Source organism: Danio rerio, chromosome 8 (assembly GCF_049306965.1).
Source record: "Danio rerio strain Tuebingen ecotype United States chromosome 8, GRCz12tu, whole genome shotgun sequence".
Taxonomy (NCBI): Eukaryota; Metazoa; Chordata; class Actinopteri; order Cypriniformes; family Danionidae; genus Danio; species Danio rerio.
The window spans coordinates 39,942,056-39,964,969 of NC_133183.1; the positions used below are offsets into that span (position 1 = coordinate 39,942,056).

The following is a 22,914-nucleotide window of genomic DNA, read 5'->3' on the forward strand; positions in this document are numbered from 1 at the left end:
ATTTAATTATTTTAATTATTATTAGTTTATTTTCTTAATAAATTAAAACGTGCACTCATTGACTTCCATGTTATTATTTTTCCTACTATTGGACTTTTCTACTTTACAAGTTTATTTTTTCTGTTAAACGAAAAACAAGGTATTTTGATGGAAGAAGAAAACCTGCAATCATTGACTTCCAAAATAAAAACACCAAAAATATGGAAGTCAATGAGTACAGGTTTTCATCTTCCATCTTCTTTTGTGTTTAACAGAAAAAATAAACCCATAAAGGGTGTGCAAATGATGACACATTTGTCATTTTTGGGTATGAGCCAGTCACAGAGTTGTTTTCTACAGAGGTTTGTTAATTCTTGACAAAAGAATTAACAAACCTCTGTAAAAAACAACTCTGTGTTGGTCAAAGCGACTGGCTCATGGAGGTACTGAAACAGAAAAGCAAAGATAAAGAAAATTCAACATTCGTTTACTTACTTTTAAAGTCTCGCATAACAAACCATGCCCTCATAAACCATGAAGAAACACATGTTATAATAGTCTACTGCTAGCACCATGTAAACCTACACATACTGTGTCCTCATAAACCATGAAGAAACACAGATTGAAGGAAGTGAAGGATGAGCAAATGATGACAAAATTGTCATTTTTGGGTGAACTATCCTTTTAAGGAGTGTCAAAATAGCATTACAAAAGAATTAACAAACCTCTGTAGAAGACAGCTCTGTTTGTGTTTGTCAAAGTGACTGACTTATAGAGGTGCTGAAAGAGAGAAGTAAAGAAAGATGAAGAAAACATGAAATTCACTTACTGAAAGCTTTAAGTCTTGCAAAACCAATCATGTCCTCATAAACCATGAAGAAACACACACGTTATAAAATAACAGTCTACTGGTAACATTGTAAACCTACACATACTGTGTCCTCATGAACCATGAAGAAACACACAGATTTAATAAAACAATAGTCTACTGCTAAGTCACATCCAATAGACATACTTGGTCCTCATAAACCATGAATAAACACACAGGACTGCTACACTGCATTTAGCAGAAATAGGAAACTGTTACTTTAGCACTTAAAAGGGTGGTTCATCCAAAAATGAAAATGTACTTGCTATTAATATACCCCAAAGCATTCCAACCCTTTAAGGGTTTATTTCTTCTGATAAACAACAAAAACAAGATATTTTGATGGAAGAAGAAAACCTGCAATCATTGACTTTCATAATAGAAAACACAAAAAATATGAAAGTCAATGGTTACAGGTTTCCATCTTCTTTTGTGTTTAACAGAAAAATAAACCCATAAAGATTTAAAACAAGTAAAGGGTGAGCAAATGAGGACACAATTGTCGTTTTTGGGTGTACTCCTTTACTCTGCCCTCATAAACCATGAAGAAACATGTTATAATAGTCTACTGCTAGCACTATGTAAACCATTGTAAACCTACACATACTGTGTCCTCATATACCATGAAGAAACACACAGATTTAATAAAACAACAACCTACTGCTAAGTCACATCCAATAGACATACTTAGTTCTCATAAACCATGACTAAACATACAGGACTGCTAACCTGCATTTAGTAAAAATAGGAAACTGTCAATTTTGCACTTAAAGTGATGGTTCACCCAAAAATTAACATTTACTTACTATTAATTTACCCTCAAGTGTTCCAAACTTTTATGGGTTTATTTCTTCTGTTAAACACAAAAGATACTTTGAAAACTGATGAAAACCTGTAACCATTGACTTTCATATTATTGGTATTTTCTATTATGGAAATCTATGGTTACAGGTTTCCATCTTTTTTTTAAAAAGTATTTTCTTTTGTCTTTAACAGAAGAATTAAACCCATAAGGTTTAGAACAAGTAAAGGATGAGCAAATGATGAAACAATTGTCATTTTTGGGTAAACTATCCCTTTAACGACTGTCAAAATAGCTTGACAAAAAATTAACAAACCTCTGTAGAAGACAGCTCTGTTTGTGTTTGTCAAAGTGACGAGCTCATTGAGATACTGAAAGAAAGAAGCACAGAAAGATTAAGAAGCAGGGCTCGAAATTGCGACCATTTTGGTCGCATATGCGCCCGAAAATTAATCTATGCGACCTCATAATATATTTGGGCGCATTAGTGCGACTGCAGATAATGGTTGTAGTGCGACCTGTTTTGGTTTTTTCTAAAAACATGCTGAATCGCTCTTCCCTGCCTCTATATTGGTTCATATTAGCTGTCATTCACTCAAGGTATTGCGCTGTCAGATGACAGGGAAGGAGCTTTTATGACCACAGGAAATGCAAACGGCTGAAGAGTAAAAACTTAAAGCTCACAAGTTTGAAAACCCCACCTAAGTTGAGGCGCAGATGAAAGCGATCATGACACGTCACGTGGTGAATAATGATCCGCCAGCTGTGATCAATCGAGTACGCGCTTCTTGGAGAAGGTGCCCGAATCTCCATGCGTCGCTTTCACTGCATGTTCAGCGCAAATGTCCGCTGAAAGTCAAATCTAATACTGTACATATCATCGCCAAAGAAGCTCGCCTTTACTAAGTTTACACTGAAACTGCGGCTCATAACAAAGACCGGATTTGCGCCGATGGTTAGCGCAAGAATCTTGCGCTGCCTACTTATTAATTGGGTCGGCTGACTCGCCTGCTTTTCCACAAACACAGAAAAATGAAGATCATCTCAGACTGAACCTTTAAATTGACACAAACTGAAACCAAAACTTTAAAAGAGTGATAGAAGCGAGACTTTACTTTCTTTCTTTTGTCTATTCTTTTTTAAGGTATATATTATTTTTTTATTTATTTACTGATGACTGCTTTGCAGCTTTCATCATTGAATTGAATGATTTATTATAATCTTTTGTTTGTTTTGTAGCAGAAATATTATTTATTAAATTGACATGCATATAAAAACAGCAGTACAAAATTAATATTTCTTACTGCAATGCTTCATTTTTGTTTGATGCAAACTATACAATTATTTTTCATAAAGTAACAGACTTTTAATAGCAGATAACCTACATTCATGCACATTCAAGGCAGTATCATAATGAGAAATGGAATTCATTGTTACTATTATTGTCATTTTCATCATCATTAATATTCTATGGCCTAATTATTAGACATTCATTTTGGAATTATTGCACACAAATATCAATGTCTTCGCAGCATTAGTTAGATAGTTGTTTCTGGTTTTTGTTAGTCCTATTAATGTTGTTTTAAAATACAATAAATCCCTTAAAAAACAATTTGCAGCGGTGCTCATTCATTTTTGGTGGGTGCTCCTAAATTTTTTCTGGTGCTCCTAAAAATTTTTTGGTGCTCCTAAATATTTGAAGTTGGGAGCACCGGTGCTACCAAGTAAAAAAGTTAATTTCGAGCCCTGAGAAGACATGTCATTGGCTTAATGAAAGCTTTATGTCTCGCAAACCAATCATGTCCTTATAAACCATGAAGAAACACACAGATTTAATAAAACAATAGCCTGCTGGTAAGTCACATCCAATAGACATACTTGGTCCTCATAAACCATGACTAAACTCAAAGGACTGCTAACCTGCATTTAGTAAAAATAGGAAACTGTCATTTTAGCACTTAAAGTGATGGTTCACCCAAAAATGAACATTTCCTTACTATGAATTTACCCTCAAGTGTTCCAAACCTTTAAGGGTTTATTTCTTCTGATAAAAAACAAAACAAGATATTTTGATTGAAGAAGAAAACCTGCAATCATTGACTTCCACAATAGAAAACACAAAAAATATGGAAGTCAATGGTTACAGGTTTCCACCTTATTTCAAAGTATCTTCTTTTGTGTTTAACAGAAAAAATAAACCCATAAAATTTTAAAACAAGCAAATGGTGAGCAAATGATGACACAATTGTACTTTTGGGTGAACTAGCCCTTTAAGGAGCGTCAAAATAGCTTGACAAAATAATTAACAAACCTCTGTAGAAGACAACTCTGTTTGTGTTTGACAAAGCGACTGGCTTATGGAGGTGCTGAAGGAGAGAAGTAAAGAAAGATGAAGAAAACATGACATTCGCTTACTGAAAGCTTTAAGTCTCGCAAAACCAATCATCTCCTCATAAACCATGAAGAAACAAACGTTATGAAATAAGTCTACTGGTAACATTGTAAACCTACACATACTGTGTCCTCATGAACCATGAAGAAACACACAGATTTAATAAAACAATAGTCTACTGCTAAGTCACATTCAATAGACATACTTGGTCCTCGTAAACCATGACTAAACACACAGGACTGCTACACTGCATTTAGCAGAAATAGGAAACTGTAATTTTAGCACTTGAAGGGACTTTTTAAGTCACGCATAACAAACCATGCCCTTATAAACCATGAAGAAACAAGTTATAAGTCAACTGCTAGCACTATGTAAACTTACACATACTGTGTCCTCATAAACCATGAGTAAACACACAGATTTAATAAAACAATAGCCTGTTGCTAACTCACATCCAATAGACATACTTGGTCCTCATAAACCCTGACTAAACACACAGGACTGCTAAATTGCATTTAGTAAAAATAGGAAACTGCCATTTTAACACTCAGAGAGATTGATCACCCAAAAATGAACATTTACTCACTATTAATTTACCCTCAAGTGTTCCAAACCTACAAACAAACTAGATATTTTGACAGAAGAAGAAAACCTGCAATCAATGACTTCCATAATAGAAATCAAAAAATAATATGAAAGTCAATGGTTAGAGGTATCCATCTTTTTTCAAAGTATCTTATTTGTTTTGTCAAACAGAAAAAAAGAAACCCATAAAGGTTTGGAACACTTGAGGGTAAATTAATGGTGAGTAAATGTTAATTTTTGGGTGAATCATCCCTTTAAGTGCTAAAATTACAGTTCCCCTTCGGTTGGGGAACTTCAGTGCCATGAATGGGAGGATTCGGATCAGAAGCCGCTTATCTGGAGAGTATTGAACGGGCCAATGAATGAAATTAATTGGCAGCGTAAGCTTGCGCAGGTGTGCGACATCTGCAATTATCTCAGCATATAAGCACACCTGAAGCCAGCAGACGCCATCCTTTTCGCTTCAGATCCTTTCTGAGTGAGTCGATGAGGGTTCCTCTTGCTGATCAGCACTTCAGAGCGAACGAGTGTGTCTCCCGGTCCAGAGTGGGTCTTCGCGGTGGCAGACGGTCGAGCTGGGTTACTCCCTTGCCTGCGGTTCTTTGGGTCCGGTCCTCCAGAGCGGTGCGTATAGTTGCAACTTTCCTAAAAGAGCAACACAGTCGTGCAGCACGTCCTTTTCAGGATGGCGCTCCGACTGTGCGTTTCTGGATGCGGGGGTTTCCTGTCTCCGGATGATGGACACGATCACTGCATTGCATGTTTGGGGGTCCAGCATGTTAATGCGGTGCTCGCGGGCGGTTCATGTCGTCATTGCGATGCCATGACCGTTGCACAGCTAAGATCGCGGCTAACTTTCGCAAGAGAGCGAGCCACCCCAGTTGCCTCCTGCTCTAAAAAAGCAGCGGGCGCTCGGGCAGATCTGAGGGTTTCAGCGGGAGCTAATCCGCCGCCCACGGGCTCGCGGACCTCTCGCTCCTCACGGCGCTCCATCCAAGCTTCGGGTGGTGAGAGTGATCCGTCTAACCAGATGGTAGCTCTCACACTCGCTGACACCGGAGATCAGATGTCCTCCGCGGCATCGGAGGGTGGGCTTTCACTGTCCGACGAAGATCCGGACCCGCTCGCCCCCTCCGGGCAGGTGAGCGCTGTCAAATCGGATCCTGAAGCGGACATGTTAGCCGTGCTTTCCCGGGCTGCTTCGGCCGTGGGGTTGGAGATGGTTTATCCCCCAGCTCCGCGGCCGGACCGACTAGATGGGTGCTACGTAGAGGACCAGAAGGCGAAGCCTTCGAAGCCTCTCGTCCCCTTCTTCCCGGAAGTGCACAGTAGGCTCACGCAGTCCTGGAGGGCACCTTTCTCTGCCCGTGCTGCGAGTGCCTCCGCCCTCACCGCCCTTGACGGCGGAGCTGCCAGGGGGTATGAGGCGATCCCGTCAGTGGAGCGCGCTATCGCGGTCAATCTTTGTCCGCGCGGCGCCTCTACGTGGCGGGGTTTGCCCCGCCTCCCGTCCAAAGCCTGTAGGTTGTCTGCCTCCCTCGGAGCCAGAGCTTATAAGGCTGCGGGCCAGGCTGCTTCTGCTTTGCACGCGATGGCCACCTACCAGCGCTACCAAGCGCAGGCGCTGGCCGAGCTGCACGAGGGCGGGTCCAACCCAAGCTTATTACATGAGCTGCGCACCGCGACCGACTATGCTCTTCGGACTACTAAGTCCGCCGCGTGTGCGCTGGGGAGGACGATGTCCACACTTGTGGTTCAGGAACGCCACCTCTGGCTAAACCTGGCCGATATGCGCGACGTTGACAAAGTTCGCTTTCTTGACTCGCCCATATCCCAGGCTGGCCTGTTCGGCGACACCGTCGGTGAATTCACCCAGGAATTCAAGGCGGTGAAAGAGCAGTCGGATGCGATGGGCAATGTCATCTATCGGCGTGGCCGTAAGCCCGCTCCGCCCGCCGAGCCATCCACCTCCGCTGTTCCTCGCCGAGGGCGCCCGCCAACGAGTGCTGCCCCGCCCCCGCCTGCGGCCAAGCGGGCGCGGCGTTCACCTCGAAAGCAGGCAGCCCCTCCTGCCCAGGGCGCCGTTAAGTCCGGTAAACGGACCGCGAAGCGTCCCTGAGACAGGCCATCCGGAGAAGAGGAAACTTGCTCTTTCCCCGCTGGAGGGCGGGGCCCCGATAACAACGGTACTTTTCAGTGCCACCAAAACATCAGTAAAAGAGCACTTTTTCCCTTCCCCGGATGTGACTGCACGAGTTCTGCCAGTCCGGGACGCGCTGCCTTCCGGCTCGCAGACTCTACGTGCTTCGCCAGTGGCTCACGAGCGCTGGGGGGACGGTCTCCCTTTCCTCAGCCCTCCAGCCCCCTCTCCGGAGTCAGGGTGCGGAGCCAGAGCGAATCGCTCTCCTCCAGCTCTTCCGCGGGACCCTCGTGCTTCCCGGATCAGCACACCCACTCCGCGCTGCCCCACCGCTGGTACGTCAGCGATTGTAGCGATGACTCCATTAGCGAGGGCTCTGCCTGCCTGGTTAGCGCGGGCCAGCCCCTCGCGGTGGCTCATACGCACAATCAGACTCGGTTACGCGATTCAGTTCGCGAAACGGCCCCCCAAGTTTACGGGCGTGTATTTCTCCAGGGTCAACCCCCTGTCCGCCCCTGTCTTGCGAGAGGAGATTGCTGCCCTCCTGGCGAAGGGTGCAATCGAGCCGGTTCCTCCAGCCGAGATGGAGAGTGGGTTTTACAGCCCATACTTCATCGTACCCAAAAAGAGCGGTGGGTCACGGCCAATCCTAGATCTGCGCGTTTTGAACCGCTGTCTGCACAAGCTGCCGTTCAGAATGCTCACGCAGAGGCGCATTCTCCAATGTGTTCGTCCTCGGGATTGGTTTGCAGCCATAGACCTGAAGGACGCGTATTTCCATGTCTCCATTCTTCCACGCCACCGCCAATTTCTGCGGTTTGCGTTCGAGGGTCGAGCGTGGCAGTACAAGGTCCTCCCCTTCGGGCTCTCTCTGTCTCCGCGGGTCTTCACCAAACTCGCGGAGGGTGCCCTAGCGCCCCTTCGGCTCGCGGGCATTCGCATACTCAATTATCTCGACGACTGGCTGATTTTAGCCCACTCGCGGGAGCAATTGATTATGCACAGGGACAAGGTGCTTCGGCATCTCCGCCTACTGGGGCTTCAGGTCAACCGAGAAAAGAGCAAACTCGCCCCCGTGCAGAGGATTTCTTTTCTCGGGATGGAGCTGGACTCGATCACCATGGTAGCGCACCTCTCCGAGGAACGCGCTCGCCTGTTGCTGAACTGTCTGAGGGAGCTCGACAGCAAACTAGTGGTCCCACTGAAGTTCTTTCAGAGGCTCCTGGGGCATATGGCATCCGCAGCCGCCGTCACGCCGCTCGGGTTGCTCCATATGAGACCACTTCAGCACTGGCTTCACGATCGGGTCCCCAGACGCGCATGGCACGCGGGCACACACCGGGTCTCGGTTACTGCGCTGTGTCGCCGCGCCCTCAGCCCTTGGAACGACCCCTCGTTCCTACAGGCCGGTGTGCCTCTAGGACAGGCGTCCAGCCATGTTGTTGTTTCAACAGACGCTTCCAACACGGGTTGGGGGGCCGTGTGTCGCGGGCATGCGGCTGCGGGCCTCTGGAAGGGTGCCCAGCTGCATTGGCATATCAATCGCCTAGAGCTGTTGGCAGTGTTCCTCGCTCTCCACCGCTTTTTACCGGTGCTGGAGCGGCAACACGTGCTGGTCAGGACGGACAGTATGGCGGCGGCGGCGTATATCAACCGCATGGGGGGTATGCGCTCTCGCCGCATGTCTCAGCTCGCCCGCCGTCTGCTCCTCTGGAGTCACCCGCGGCTGAAATCGCTGCGCGCCATTCACGTCCCAGGCACGCTCAATCGTGCAGCCGATGCGCTCTCACGACAGCTGTTACGCCCTGGAGAATGGAGACTCCACCCCGAGTCTGTTCAGCTGATATGGGCGCGATTCGGGGAGGCCCAGATCGATCTGTTTGCTTCCCCCGAGAACGCTCACTGCCAGTTGTTTTTTTCCCTGACCGAGGGCTCTCTCGGCACGGATGCACTGGCCCACAGCTGGCCTCGGGGCATGCGCAAGTATGCGTTTCCCCCAGTGAGCCTGCTCGCGCAGTTTCTGTGCAAGGTCAGGGAGGACGAGGAACAGGTTCTGCTAGTTGCGCCCCTTTGGCCCAACCGGACCTGGATATCAGAGCTCTCACTCCTCGCGACGGCCCTCCCCTGGCGGATCCCTTTGAGAGAGGACCTACTCTCTCAGGGACAGGGCACCATCTGGCACCCTCGCCCCGATCTTTGGAACCTCCACGTGTGGTCCCTAGACGCGAGGAAGACTTAGGTAACCTACCGACTGCGGTGGTTAATACCATCACTCAGGCTAGAGCCCCCTCCACGAGGCGCGCCTACGCCCTGAAGTGGAGTCTATTCACTGAATGGTGCGTCTCTCGCAGAGAAGACCCCCGAAATTGCCAGATTAGTGTTGTGCTCTCTTTCCTTCAAGAGAAGTTGGACAGCAGGCTGTCGCCCTCCACTCTCAAGGTTTACGTGGCCGCCATCTCCGCTTATCATAGCGCGGTAGCTGGCGGCACCGTGGGAAAGCATAACCTGGTCATCCAGTTCCTTAGGGGTGCTAGGCGAATTAATCCATCTCGCCCCCCTCTCATGCCCTCTTGGGATCTCGCCCTCGTTCTCACGAGTCTGCGATCCGATCCCTTTGAGCCACTCGAATCAGTATCTCTAAGATTTCTGTCCCTGAAGACAGCTCTGCTGGTTGCGTTGGCCTCCATCAAGAGGGTCGGGGACCTGGAGGCATTTTCGGTCAGTGACTCGTGCCTGGAATTCGGGCCGGATTACTCTCACGTCATCCTGAGACCCCGCCCCGGTTATGTGCCCAAGGTTCCTACCACCCCCTTTAGAGATCAGGTAGTGAACCTGCAAGCGCTGCCCCCGGAGGAGGCAGACCCAGCCCTTTCTTTAATTTGTCCAGTTCGCGCTCTGCGCATTTATGTGGACCGTACTCAGAATTTTAGATCATCTGAGCAGCTCTTTGTCTGTTATGGCGGTCGGCAGCAGGGAAGTGCCGTATCAAAACAAAGATTATCCCACTGGATTGTGGATGCCATTTCACTCGCTTATTCGAGTCGAGGTCAGCCGTGTCCCCCGGGAGTTCGTGCACACTCCACTCGGAGCGTTGCATCCTCTTGGGCGCGTGCACGCGGCGCCTCTCTAACAGACATCTGTAGAGCTGCGGGCTGGGCGACACCCAACACATTTGCAAGGTTTTACAATCTGCGAGTGGAGCCGGTTTCCTCAAGGGTATTAGGTAACCCTTTGGTGATTGAGGAGACAACTCGGTAGGGTGTTGAAACACGCTTGCGGCGCCATTCTCCCTAACACGGAGGTACGTGCGCCTTTTTTATCTGTCAGTAAAGTTCCCCGTCAGGTGAGCCCTGCAGATTCCTCCGTGGCCCCCAGCACTGACTCAGCGGAGGAGTCACTTGCTGGCCCACTACGTTGTAGGTCTGCCCGCTGGTCAGCCCGCGTTTTGGGTATAGGTGCCTGCTATGCGTGATCCCCACTAGGCGATCCCATATGCTTATTCCGCCACGGTTAAGTCCCCCCCCTGGGTGGACCCGTGTCTTCCCTCTCCGCTAACCACTCTTTTGCTATGCGTACTCCCCCTTTTTAGGGCTAGTCCATAGGTAAATTCTGCCATCTATCCCCCCCTTGGGTAACGGATGGCCTCCGCAGCGTCCTCCCTATCGGGATTGCACGCTTCCCAACGTACTGTCGTATTTCCTAGAATTATCTAGATGCTCACGACTTCCCAAAAAATATATCTAAATCCGTAAAACTTCTGTTGAAGTAGGATAAATTAGGGCCAGGGACACGTTGGAGGACCGCGCCCCCCATGATGTGGGTGCGTCACGCTTGCTTGACTATCTCCTCATCGGGGGTGTTGGTAAGGTGCAGTCATTATGGCGCTTTCCATATTCTCCCATTCATGGCACTGAAGTTCCCCAACCGAAGGGGAACGTTCGAGGTTACAGAAGTAACCCTTCGTTCCCCGAGGAGGGGAACGGAAGTGCCATATTCCGTCGCCATAATGACTGTCCCTTAGCTGTTTGAAAGTCTCTTCAGCTTAAAAGGATGGCGTCTGCTGGCTTCAGGTGTGCTTATATGCTGAGATAATTGCAGATGTCGCACACCTGCGCAAGCTTACGCTGCCAATTAATTTCATTCATTGGCCCGTTCAATACTCTCCAGATAAGCGGCTTCTGATCCGAATCCTCCCATTCATGGCACTTCCGTTCCCCTCCTCGGGGAACGAAGGGTTACTTCTGTAACCTCGAACGTTTCCTATTTCTGCTAAATGCAGTGTAGCAGTCCTGTGTGTTTAGTCATGGTTTATGAGGACCAAGTATGACTATTGGATGTGACTTAGCAGTACAATGTTTTTTTTATTAAATCTGTGTTTCTTCATGGTTTATGAGGACACAGTATGTGTAGTTTTACAATGTTAACAGAAGACTGTTGTTTTATAATGTGTGCTTCTTCATGGTTTATGAGGACATGATTGGTTTAAAGTACCAAAATAGCTTGACAAAACAATTACAAAAACCTCTGTAGAAGACAAGTCTTTGTGTTTGTCAAAGTGACAGGCTCATATAGGTACTAAAAGCGAGAAGCAAAGAAAGATGAAGAAAACTACTGAAAGCTTTAAGGCTCGCATGTCCTCATGAACCCTGAAGAAATACACAGATTTAATAAAACAATAGTCTACTGCTAAGTCACATTCAATAGACATACTTGGTCCTTATAAACCATGACTAAACACGCAGGACTGCTACACTGCATTTAGCAGTGATAGGAAACTGTTATTTTAGCACTTAAAGGGGTAGTTCATCCAAAAATTAACATTTACTCTATTAATTTACCCTCACGTGTTCCAAACCTTTATGGGTTTATTTCTTCTATTAAACACAAAAGATACTTTGAAAACCAATGAATATTGACTTTCATATTATTTGTGTTTTCTACTATGGAAGTCTATGGTTACAGGTTTACATCTTTTTTTAAAGTACTTTCTTTTGTCTTTAACAGAAGAAATAACCCAAAATGGTTTGAAACAAGTAAAATGTAAGCAAATAATGACACATTTGTACCGTTTGGGTGAACTATCCATTTAGGGAGTGTCAAAATAGCATTACAAAAGAATTAACAAACCTCTGTAGAAGACAACTCTGTTTGTGTTTGTCAAAGTGACGGACTCATGAAGGTACTGAAAGAGAGAAGCAAAGATAAAGAAAATTTACCATTCGTTTACTTACTGTTTTAAGTTTTGCACAACAAACCATGCCCTCATAAACCATGAAGAAACACACGTTATAATAGTCTACTGCTAGCACCATGTAAAACTACACATACTGTGTCCTCATAAACCATGAAGAAACACGCAGTTTCCATAAAACAACATCCTACTGCTAAGTCACATTAAATAGACATACTGTGTCTTCATAAACCATGACTAAACACACAGGACCGCTACATTGCATTTAGCTGAAAAAGGAAACTGTAATTTTAGCATTTAAAGGGATGGTTCACTCAAAAATGAACATTTACTCACTATGAATTTACCCTCAAGTGTTCCAAACTTTTATGTGCTTATTTCTTCTGATAAACAACAAAAACAAGATATTATGGAAGAAGAAAACCTGCAATCAATAGCCCCTTTCACACATACAGACCTTTCCGGAAAATTGCCGGCAATTTTCCGGAAAGGTTGTATGTGTGAACAGGTCCTTTTTGAAAATACCGGTAAATTCGTTCTGGCTATTTTCCGGAAAGAGAAGTTGTAACATTACCGGCAATGTGCCGGAATGCTGCGCTGTGTGAATGCAAAAGGAAGATTCCCGTAATAAGCGCGTGCACGTCTAGAACGTGCTGACGTGAGACGTCTGCTTTAGCCAATCACAACAGTCAGACGCATTTACGTCCGCGCGGTTTGTGAGGATAAAAGCCTTTGAATATTTTTCCAGACACATTTAGCTGCTAGAAGTTAGTCAGATCACGTTTATATGTTCTTCTTAATGATAACTGTGTAAATAATCATCGATGAGATGCTTATGATAAGCCGTTGTTTGTTTACCTTCAAGCTTTGCACATGCACATATTATGAACATCTCGACATGCGAAAGTGATCCTGCGAAAGTTGTTCACAATATTGATCATCCACAGAGTTTGTAATTTAGTCAAATGTTTACAAATACAAGCGCAGCCGTTTAAAGCTCATTTGTGGTGAATGTTGTCAGAATTTACCGGTATTTTGGAATGGATGTGTGAATGCTCTTTTCCGGAAAATTTCCGTAACGTCCTCGCCTGTGTGAACAGCGCTTTTTTGAATATACCGGTAAAGTCTTTCCGGAAATTTTCCAGATATTTACCGGTATCACTGTGTGAAAGGGGCTAATGACTTCCATAATAGAAAACACAAATAATATGGAAGTCAATGGTTACAAGTTTCCATCTTTTTTCAAAGTATCTTCTTTTGTGTTCAACAGAAAAAATAAACCCATAAAGATTTAAAACAAGTAAAGGGTGAGCAAATGATGACACAATTGTACTGTTTGGGTGAACTATCCCTTTAAGGAGTGTCAAAATAGCATTACAAAAGAATTAACTAACCTCTGTAGAAGACAGCTTTGTTTGTGTTTGACAAAGTGACTGGGTCATGGAGGTACTGAAAGAGAGAAGCAAAGAAAGATGAAGGAAACATGACATTCGCTTACTGAAAGCTTTAAGTCTCACAAAACCAATCATGTCCTCATAAACCATGACTAAACACACAGGATTGCTACACTGCATTTAGTCTAATTAAGAAACTGTCATTTTAGCACTTAAAGGGATGGTTCACCCAAAAATGAACATTTACTTACTATGAATTACAGGTTTACATCTTTTTAAAAGTATTTTGTTTTGTCTTTAACAGAACAAATAAAGAAACAAGTAAAGGGTAGGCAAATGAGGACACAATTGTACTGTTGGGTGAACTATCCCTTTAAGGAGTGTCAAAATAACATGACAAAAGAATAAACAAACCTCTGTAGAAAACAACTCTGTGTTGGTCAAAGTGACGGGCTCAGGGAGGTACTGAAAAAGAGAAGCAAAGATAAGATTTTTTTAACATTGTTAAATTACTTTAAGTCACGCATAACAAATCATGCCCTTACAAATTACGAAGAAACACACGTTATAATTGTCTACTGCTAGCACTATGTCAACCTACACATACTGTGTCCTTATGAACCATGAAGAAACACACAGATTTAATAAAACAATAGTCTACTGCTAAGTCACATCTAATAGACATACTTGGTCCTCATAAACCATGACTAAACACACAGGACTGCTAACCTGCATTTAGCAGAAATAGGAAACTGTCATTTTAGCACTTTTTAGGGATGGTTCACCTAAAAATTAACATTTACTCACTATTAATTTACCCTCGAGTGTTCCAAACCTTTAAGGGTTTATTTCTTTTGTTAAAAACAAAACATACTTTGAAAAACGATGGAAACCTGTAACCATTGACTTTTATATTACTTGTTTTTTACTACTATGGAAGTCAATGGTTACAGGTTTCTATCTTATTTCAAAGTATCTTATTTGTTTTGTTAAACAGAAAAAAGAAAACCATAAAGGTTTGGAACACTTGAGGGTAAACTAATAGTGAGTAAATGTTCATTTTTGGGTAAAACTATCCTTTCAAGAAGTATCAAAATAGCTTGACAAAAGAATTAACAAACCTCTGTAGAAGACAACTCTGTGTTTGTCAAAGCGACTGGCTTATGGAGGTGCTGAAAAAGAAAAGTAAAGAAAGATGAAGAAAACATGAGATTCGCTTACTGAAAGCTTTAAGTCTTGTTTAACCAATCATGTCCTCATAAACCATGAAGAAACACACACGTTATAAAACAATAGTCTACTGCTAACATTGCATTCTACATACAGTGTCCTCATAAACCATGAGTAAACACACAGATTTATTAAAACAATATCCTACTGCTAAGTCACATCCAATAGACATACTTGGTCCTCATAAACCATGACAAAACACACAGGACTGCTACACTGCATTTAGCAGAAATATGAAACTGTTATTTTAGCACTTAAAGGGATGATTCACCCAAAAACGAACATTTACTCACTAACAATTTACCCTCAAGGGTTCCAAACCTTTACGTGTTTATTTCTTCTGATAAAAAACAAAAACAAGACATTTGGTGGAAGAAAATCTGCAATCATTGACTTTCATGGTAGAAAACAAGAAAAGATGGAAACCTGTAATCATTCACTCCCATATTATTTGTAAGTATTTTCTTTTGTCTTTAACAGAATAAATAACCCCAAAAAGGTTTGAGACAATTAAAGGGTGAGCAAATGATGACACAATTGTACTTTTTGGGAGAACTATCCTTTTAAAAAGTGTCAAAATAGTTTGACAAAATAATTAACAAACCTCTCAAAGTGACGAGCTCATAGAGGTACTGAAAGAGAGAAACAAAGATAAAGAAAATGTAACATTTGTTTACTAACTGTTTGAAGTCTCGCATAACAAAAAATGCCCTCATAAACCATTAAGAAACACATGTTATAATAGTCTACTGCTAGCACCATGTAAACCTACACATACTGTGTCCTCATAAACCATGAGTAAACACACAGATTTATTAAAACAATATCCTACTGCTAAGTCACATCTAATAGACATACTTGGTCCTCATAAACCATGACTAATCACACAGGACTGCTACACTGCATTTAGCAGAAATATGTAACTGTCATTTTAGCACTTAAAGGGATGATTCACACAAAAATTAACATTTACTCACTATTAATTTACCCTCAAGTGTTCCAAACCTTTAAGGGTTTCTTTTTTCTGTTAAACACAAAAGAAGATACTTTGAAAAACGATGGAAACCTGTAACCATTGACTTTCATATTATTTGTGTTTTCTATTATGTAAGTCAATGGATACATGTTTCCATCTTTTTTCAAAGTATCTCATTTGTTTTATTAAACAGAAAAAAAGAAACCCATAAAGGTTTGAAACACTTGAGGGTAAATTAATAGTGAGTAAATGTTCATTTTTGGGTGAACTATGCCTTTAAGGAGTGTCAAAATAGCATTACAAAAGAATTAACTAACCTCTGTAGAAGACAGCTTTGTTTGTGTTTGACAAAGTGACTGGGTCATGGAGGTACTGAAAGAGAGAAGCAAAGAAAGATGAAGGAAACATGACATTCGCTTACTGAAAGCTTTAAGTCTCACAAAACCAATCATGTCCTCATAAACCATGACTAAACACACAGGATTGCTACACTGCATTTAGTCTAATTAAGAAACTGTCATTTTAGCACTTAAAGGGATGGTTCACCCAAAAATGAACATTTACTTACTATGAATTACAGGTTTACATCTTTTTAAAAGTATTTTGTTTTGTCTTTAACAGAACAAATAAAGAAACAAGTAAAGGGTAGGCAAATGAGGACACAATTGTACTGTTGGGTGAACTATCCCTTTAAGGAGTGTCAAAATAACATGACAAAAGAATAAACAAACCTCTGTAGAAAACAACTCTGTGTTGGTCAAAGTGACGGGCTCAGGGAGGTACTGAAAAAGAGAAGCAAAGATAAGATTTTTTTAACATTGTTAAATTACTTTAAGTCACGCATAACAAATCATGCCCTTACAAATTACGAAGAAACACACGTTATAATTGTCTACTGCTAGCACTATGTCAACCTACACATACTGTGTCCTTATGAACCATGAAGAAACACACAGATTTAATCAAGTCTTCCATAACCAATCATGTCCTCATAAACTATGAGTAAACACACATATTTGATATAACAATAGCTTGCTGCTAACTCACATAAAATAGACATACTTGGTCCTCATAAACCATGACTAAACACACAGGACTGCTACGTTGAATGTAGTAGAAATATGAAACTGTCATTTTAGCACTTAAAGGGATGATTCACACAAAAATTTATATTTACTCACTATTAATTTACCCTCAAGTGTTCCAAACCTTTAAGGGTTTTTTACTTCTGTTAAACAACAAAAACAAGATATTTTGATGGAAGAAGAAAACCTGCAATCATTGACTTCCACAACAGAAAACACAAATAATATGGAAGTCTATGGTTACAGGTTTCCATATTTTTTCTAAGTATCTTCTTTTGTCTTTAACAGAAGAAATATCCCAATAATGGTTTGAGACAAGTAAAGGGGGATCAAATAATGAGACAATTGCACTTTTTGGATGAACTATCCCTTTAAGGAGTGTCAAATTAGCATGACAAAATAATTAACAAACCTCTGTAGAAGACAACTCTGTTTGTGTTGGTTAAAGCCACAGGCTCATGGAGGCGCTGAAAGAGAGAAGCAAAGAAAGATGAAGAAAACATTAAAAGCTTTAAGTCTCGCATAACAAACCATGTCCTCATAAACCATGAATAAACAGATTTAACAAAACAATAGCCTACTGCTAAGTCACATTCAGTAGACATACTTGGTCCTCATAAACCATGAGCAAACACACAGATATTAAAACAATAGCCTATTGATAGGTCAGCAAACTTGACATTGTTTCTCTTGATATCTCAATATTGTAAGCTATAAAAAAAAGCTTTAAATATTAGTAATATTTGTTATTTCTCAAATGTGGTAAAAAACAATATTATTATAATATGTAGGCCTAGTAATGGTTAAAATGCTCAATTTTGCATAGATCTGGCATGTTAAACTTTAAATTGGTCTTTAATGCACAGGACAGAGATGACATCAGAATACAAATTCAAAATTCTGAAGATGAGTGTTAGATGTATGCTTGCACTCTCTTATGGTCCACATGCAAATAGATCATTTTCACTGGTATAACCAGGCATTTGTCATCATCAGATTTCAACTTGCATTATTTTCATCATTTAACAACAGTAGTTTATACTGCAACTGTGTAAACGTTTAATCTTACACAGGGCTCGAAATTAACTTTTTTACTTGGTAGCACCGGTGCTCCCAACTTCAAAAATTTAGGAGCACCAGAAAAAATTTAGGAGCACCACAAAAAATTTAGAGATGACATTGATATTTGTGTGCAATAATTCCAAAATGTGTATGTATTAAAATTCTAGAATATTAATGATGATGAAAATGACAATAATAGTAACAATGAATTACATTTGTCATTATCATGCTGCCTTGAATGTGCTTGAATGCAAGTTATCTGCTATAAAAAGTCTGTTACTTTCTGAAAAATAAATGTATAGTTTGCATCAAACAAAAATGAAGCATTGCAGTAAGAAATATTTATTTTGTACTGCTAAACAGCATATATATGCATGTCAGTTTAATAAATAATATTTCAGCTGCAAAACAAACAAAAGATTATAATAAAATATTAAATTCAAGGCTGAAAGCTGCAAAACAGTCATCAGTAACTAAATAAAAAAAATATATACATCTCATGAAAGAATAGGCAAAAGAAAGTAAATAAAGTCTCGCTTCTATCACTATTTAAAAGTTTTGGTTTCAGTTTGTGTCAATTTAAATGTTCAGTCTGAGCTGATCTTCATTTTTCTGTGTTTGTGGAAAAGCAGGCGAGTCAGCCGACCCAATTTATGAGCAGGTTGAGCACCGGCGCAATACCGCTGTTTGTTATGAGACGCAGTTTCAGTGTAAACTTAGTAAAGGCGAGCTTCTTTGGCGATGATACAGTATTAGATTTGACTTTTAGCGGACATTTGCGCTGAACACGCAGTGAATGCAACGCATGGAGATTCGACCACCTTCTCCGAAAAGCACGTACTCGATTGATCTCAGCTGGCGGATCAATATTCACCACGTGTCATGATCGCTCTCATCTGCGCCTCAACTTTAGGTGGGGTTTGCACTTTGCAAACCTGTGTGCTTTACGTTTTCACACTTTAGCCGTTTGCATTTCCCGTGGACATAAAAGCTCCCTCCCTGTCATCTAACAGTGGATAGCCTTGAGTGATTGACAGCTAATATGAACCAATATAGCGGCAGGGAAGAGCGATTCAGCACGTTTTAAAAAAAAAATCAAAACAGGTCGCACTAATGCGCCCAAATATATTATGAGGTCGCATCGATTAATTTTCGGGCGCATATGCGACCAAAATGGTCGCAATTTCGAGCCCTGTTACACATAATACTCACCGTGTGAATAGAGGCTAATCTAAAGAAAAAACTTTGAATTGTTATATTGCGATTCTCAATATAATAATGTATCGCTACACCCATATTAAATGTATTATTATATAAAAATAACTGCACAGATACAGGAACAATAAGAAAATATCTCTTCAGATCAACATTTAAAAGACAATTATATAGACAAACCTCTTTGAAGCTCACTCTGTTCAGAATTCAAAGATAATGGCTCATGAGGAGACTGAAAAACATAATCAAAACACAGAAAATAAAGCTAAAACAACTCAAGTGTGTGCTAAACAGACATTATTAAACATTATATTTAATACTACATACGGTTCAAAATATGCCAATTTTTAAAATAAAATCCAATATACCCTACCTTTGCTTTTTCATGTTTGTTACAGGAGAGAAGGTCAACTCCTCCACATGACACACTCTAAAATTACAATTGTATGTTGTGATATCGTGCAGAACAATGTTTTAAAATTAAACACAAGGTACTTTTTTTTATACAAGATTAAAATTGTAACTCTGCCAAATAAAAACAGTTCTGTCAACACATGAACACTGACTCCACAGAGTATGCATCACAAACTTTTCTGGACAAACAGTGAAAACTGATACAGAAGAAACTAAATCATTGAAAAAATTCATTATGTTGGTTTAATAGTGCACAAAAAGTACACTGTACAGGAAACTGGCCCAAAACAATTATCTAATACTTTACTATTTGATAGTGTCAGGCCCGGATTAAGAACTCAAGAGGTCTGTATTAAAAAAAATAAGAATAGAATACATTTTTTTCAAAACAAATCTATAATATATTGCCCACATTTTTTAAATAAATTATATATATATATATATATATATATATAGTCTACAAAGATTTAACTTATTTTTTAAGAAAATGAAAATTTTCTTATGAAAATGAAAATTGATGGTATAAGTACACTTGTTCAAGTTAACTGAAGCAGTACTAAAATATATATTTTAAAAGGTATTTATTACTATTCTCCACTGTGCTTTGCGAGAGCGCTTACTGAACAGCACGTTCGTTGACATAAGACTGCCCAGGCACGAATGCAATGTGAGTGCAGGCCGTAGGGGGAGACGGAAGGGGGGAAAAGCATGCTTCAGCCTGGTTCATGGCAACTGTACAGTGCGAGTACGCCCTCAGACACACGATGAATCCAGTCTGCACTGCCATTAGCATCCTCCACCTGGTTAATGCTAGCTTGCACATAACATTACCATAACGTCTTCTATACTCTCATTCTCCTCATCATGGGTCTGTTTGAAGGAGTGAATACATGAAACATGCCTCAATAAAGATGCACCCTCTCCTCTTTTTCTCTTGTGATTGCCAAATCCACTTGTTCACTCATTTTGATCTACGGCAAATACTACACTACAGTCCGCTCAATTCAGTGCAGGTTATTTCAAAACTTACAAGCACTTCACCAATTAAAGCATGCTGTTTAGTTAAAAAAAGTAAAGAAGGAAAGGAAAAAATCTGCATGCTTTTTATACATGGTGACATTTTCTGACAATTTAAATACAATGATAATAATAATATATGATAGGGGTGTAACGATTTATCGTTGTACGATTTATTGCGATGCAAAAATGTCTCGATATGCATCGTGGCGTTATGACGATATGATTACGATATGACGTCCGTTTTCTCTTATTAGTTGAGCTGTTTGCACGTGAGCTACGTTCCACCTGCTGTCGCACGTGAGTTCAGATTGCAGCAGCAGTAATGTTAGCAAACCAAGATGAGTGGAGTTGAAATAGAGGATGGCCCATCCTCTCAAAATCAGACGTCTGGCAACTTTTCGGTTGTACAGTAATTGCTTTAGACTCGTCCGCTTTTTGACACGCATACTGGGTCACACATCCTAAGTTTTAAAGTCTTCACAGTGATTTACATACTTTGCACAACGACAGGGATACCTCCTAATGGTGTTGAAAGAGTCACATACTGTATTTATAAGGTACAATTCACCCTAAAATATCATTCTGTCTTCATATGATGTATTGGCGGCCGCAAAATCACACATGACATGAGCTGACCGTGAGCTGTTACTACAAAGGGCGGACTATGATAGACGCGTGCGTATGGCAAGCCGTTTTAACATTTAAACCTTTGATCTGACTATCCATAAATATATTTAGAGATATCTTTAATTATATTTTGACTAGTCATAATTATAATTCGACTAGTCAAAATATAATTAGAGATATCTCTAAATGAATTTAATTAAATATGAATTACATATATTTATGGATAGTCAGAACAAAGGTTTAAATGCTAAAACGGCTTGCCATACGCGCGCGTCTGCTTCAGTGAACAGAACCTGCAGGTTGTGACTAATAAAGTAGTAAACAACATTCAGTTTGTGGAACAGAGTGATCTTTCAGGAGCAGCGTGGGAAGTTTGAACAGCACTTAGCAGTGTAAATGAAACCGAAAACGTACACATTATTTAAACAATCATATCGATTTTAGAGTTATGATTACGACGAGCTAACCCTTTAAAGCTAAATTTGAGTACAGAGGTACACAAAAATGCACGTCAACATGATACACTTGATAGCCTCTCAGACAGATACACATAAGTTCAGGATTATCTTATAGAACTGCTGATTACCTGGAAATGTAGATTTTTTTTTGCACACACAAAAAACGCAAGTGACCAAGCAAAGCCTTAAGCTCTCACTGTTAAATTCAATTGAATAGAAAGCTTATTTTTTTGCACCTTTACTTAAATTGTTCCTTAATTTTGTCTCTGTCATTTCAATAATATTTTTTAAGAAGTTTTTAAATTGTTTTATTTTCCAGAGACAGGCCTGTTTAATATATTTTCTAAAAGAAGGTTCAGTTTAACAAGTTGAAACAAAAGAAATACATAAAAAATAGTTTACTTGGTAAAATTTGCATTTCAGTTAAATTTTCAATTTTTATTCCAAATATCGTGATACATATCGAATCGTGAACACTATATCGTGATACACATCGTATCGTGAGCTGAGTGTATCGTTACACCCCTAATATATGATATTGACTATTTGCTAAGAGGAAATGCCTAGTTTCTAAAAAAAATGTTTTTAAAGAGAGGGAGGCAACCTTTATTAAGACATGTGCAACCTATTAAATGCTCTTCAACAGAGCCATGAGGTAGGAGAATATGGGTGAAGTAGCGCTAGTTGTGGCAAATGATAATCGACAGGCTAACCAGGGTTTGGGAAAGGGCGACTAATAGTGGTGTAACGGATCCAAAATCTGCAGTTCGGATCACTCTACGTTTTTTGAGTTATGGATCGGACCATTTTTTGGATCAGCAAAAAAGGGAGGAGACAATTTGCTTTCCATTTATACAAAAATGTTACTGCATAAAACATTGCTTTTAACAAACAGAAAATAGAACCTGTAATTTTAATAAAAAATAAAAATCAGGAAATAACCAGCTAAAAAAAAGTATTCAATATGAAATATGATCTTTGCTACTGTTGCTGATAATGCAAAATATATAGAAATCTTGCACAACATATATTTATCTTCAATTAATGATTCAACAATTCACACATAAAACTTCATGTTTCATTATACTGTAGGTGTATTATATTTGAAAACCTATTCAATTACATAGTTTTGATGTTTGTTTGTCGCCATCTGTTGGTTACACAATGTAGTTGCTTTCACCAGCATCTTGTTTCATTAAACAGTGATTTTATTCTTACCATAATGAATGCATTAATGCAGGCTAAACAAACAGTGACAAAAAAACACCTTAATAGCCAAAAGCATTTATGTAGGTCCCACAACGTCATCATTATATTTTACAGGGAAGCCAAAATGCTTTCATTCATGCAATTTGAATGACACGGGAGGCGATCTCTCTGCGATTGTTATAAATGTTGGATTAACCTACAAGTTCAAAAAAAGTTATTAATCTACGGGTCACGCGCATTCCGAACCGTGGGTTGTGATCCGTATCG

At 40.8% G+C, this 22,914-nt stretch overlaps 1 long non-coding RNA gene across 1 annotated transcript in view; it reads right to left on the reverse strand.

The window, feature by feature from the left end:
- Positions 1–22,914, reverse strand: part of LOC141375859 (uncharacterized) — a 41,150-nt gene that overhangs the window by 16,161 nt on the left and 2,075 nt on the right. The window contains exons 3-15 of the long non-coding RNA XR_012384662.1: positions 19,293–19,349; positions 19,100–19,151; positions 17,055–17,109; positions 16,289–16,339; positions 15,875–15,929; positions 15,186–15,213; positions 14,473–14,523; positions 13,766–13,816; positions 13,352–13,406; positions 11,894–11,948; positions 3,961–4,015; positions 1,966–2,020; positions 705–759 (exon numbers count right to left, since the gene is read on the reverse strand). This is a non-coding gene — a long non-coding RNA (uncharacterized lncRNA). The remainder of the gene's footprint in view (positions 1–704; positions 760–1,965; positions 2,021–3,960; positions 4,016–11,893; positions 11,949–13,351; positions 13,407–13,765; positions 13,817–14,472; positions 14,524–15,185; positions 15,214–15,874; positions 15,930–16,288; positions 16,340–17,054; positions 17,110–19,099; positions 19,152–19,292; positions 19,350–22,914) is intronic.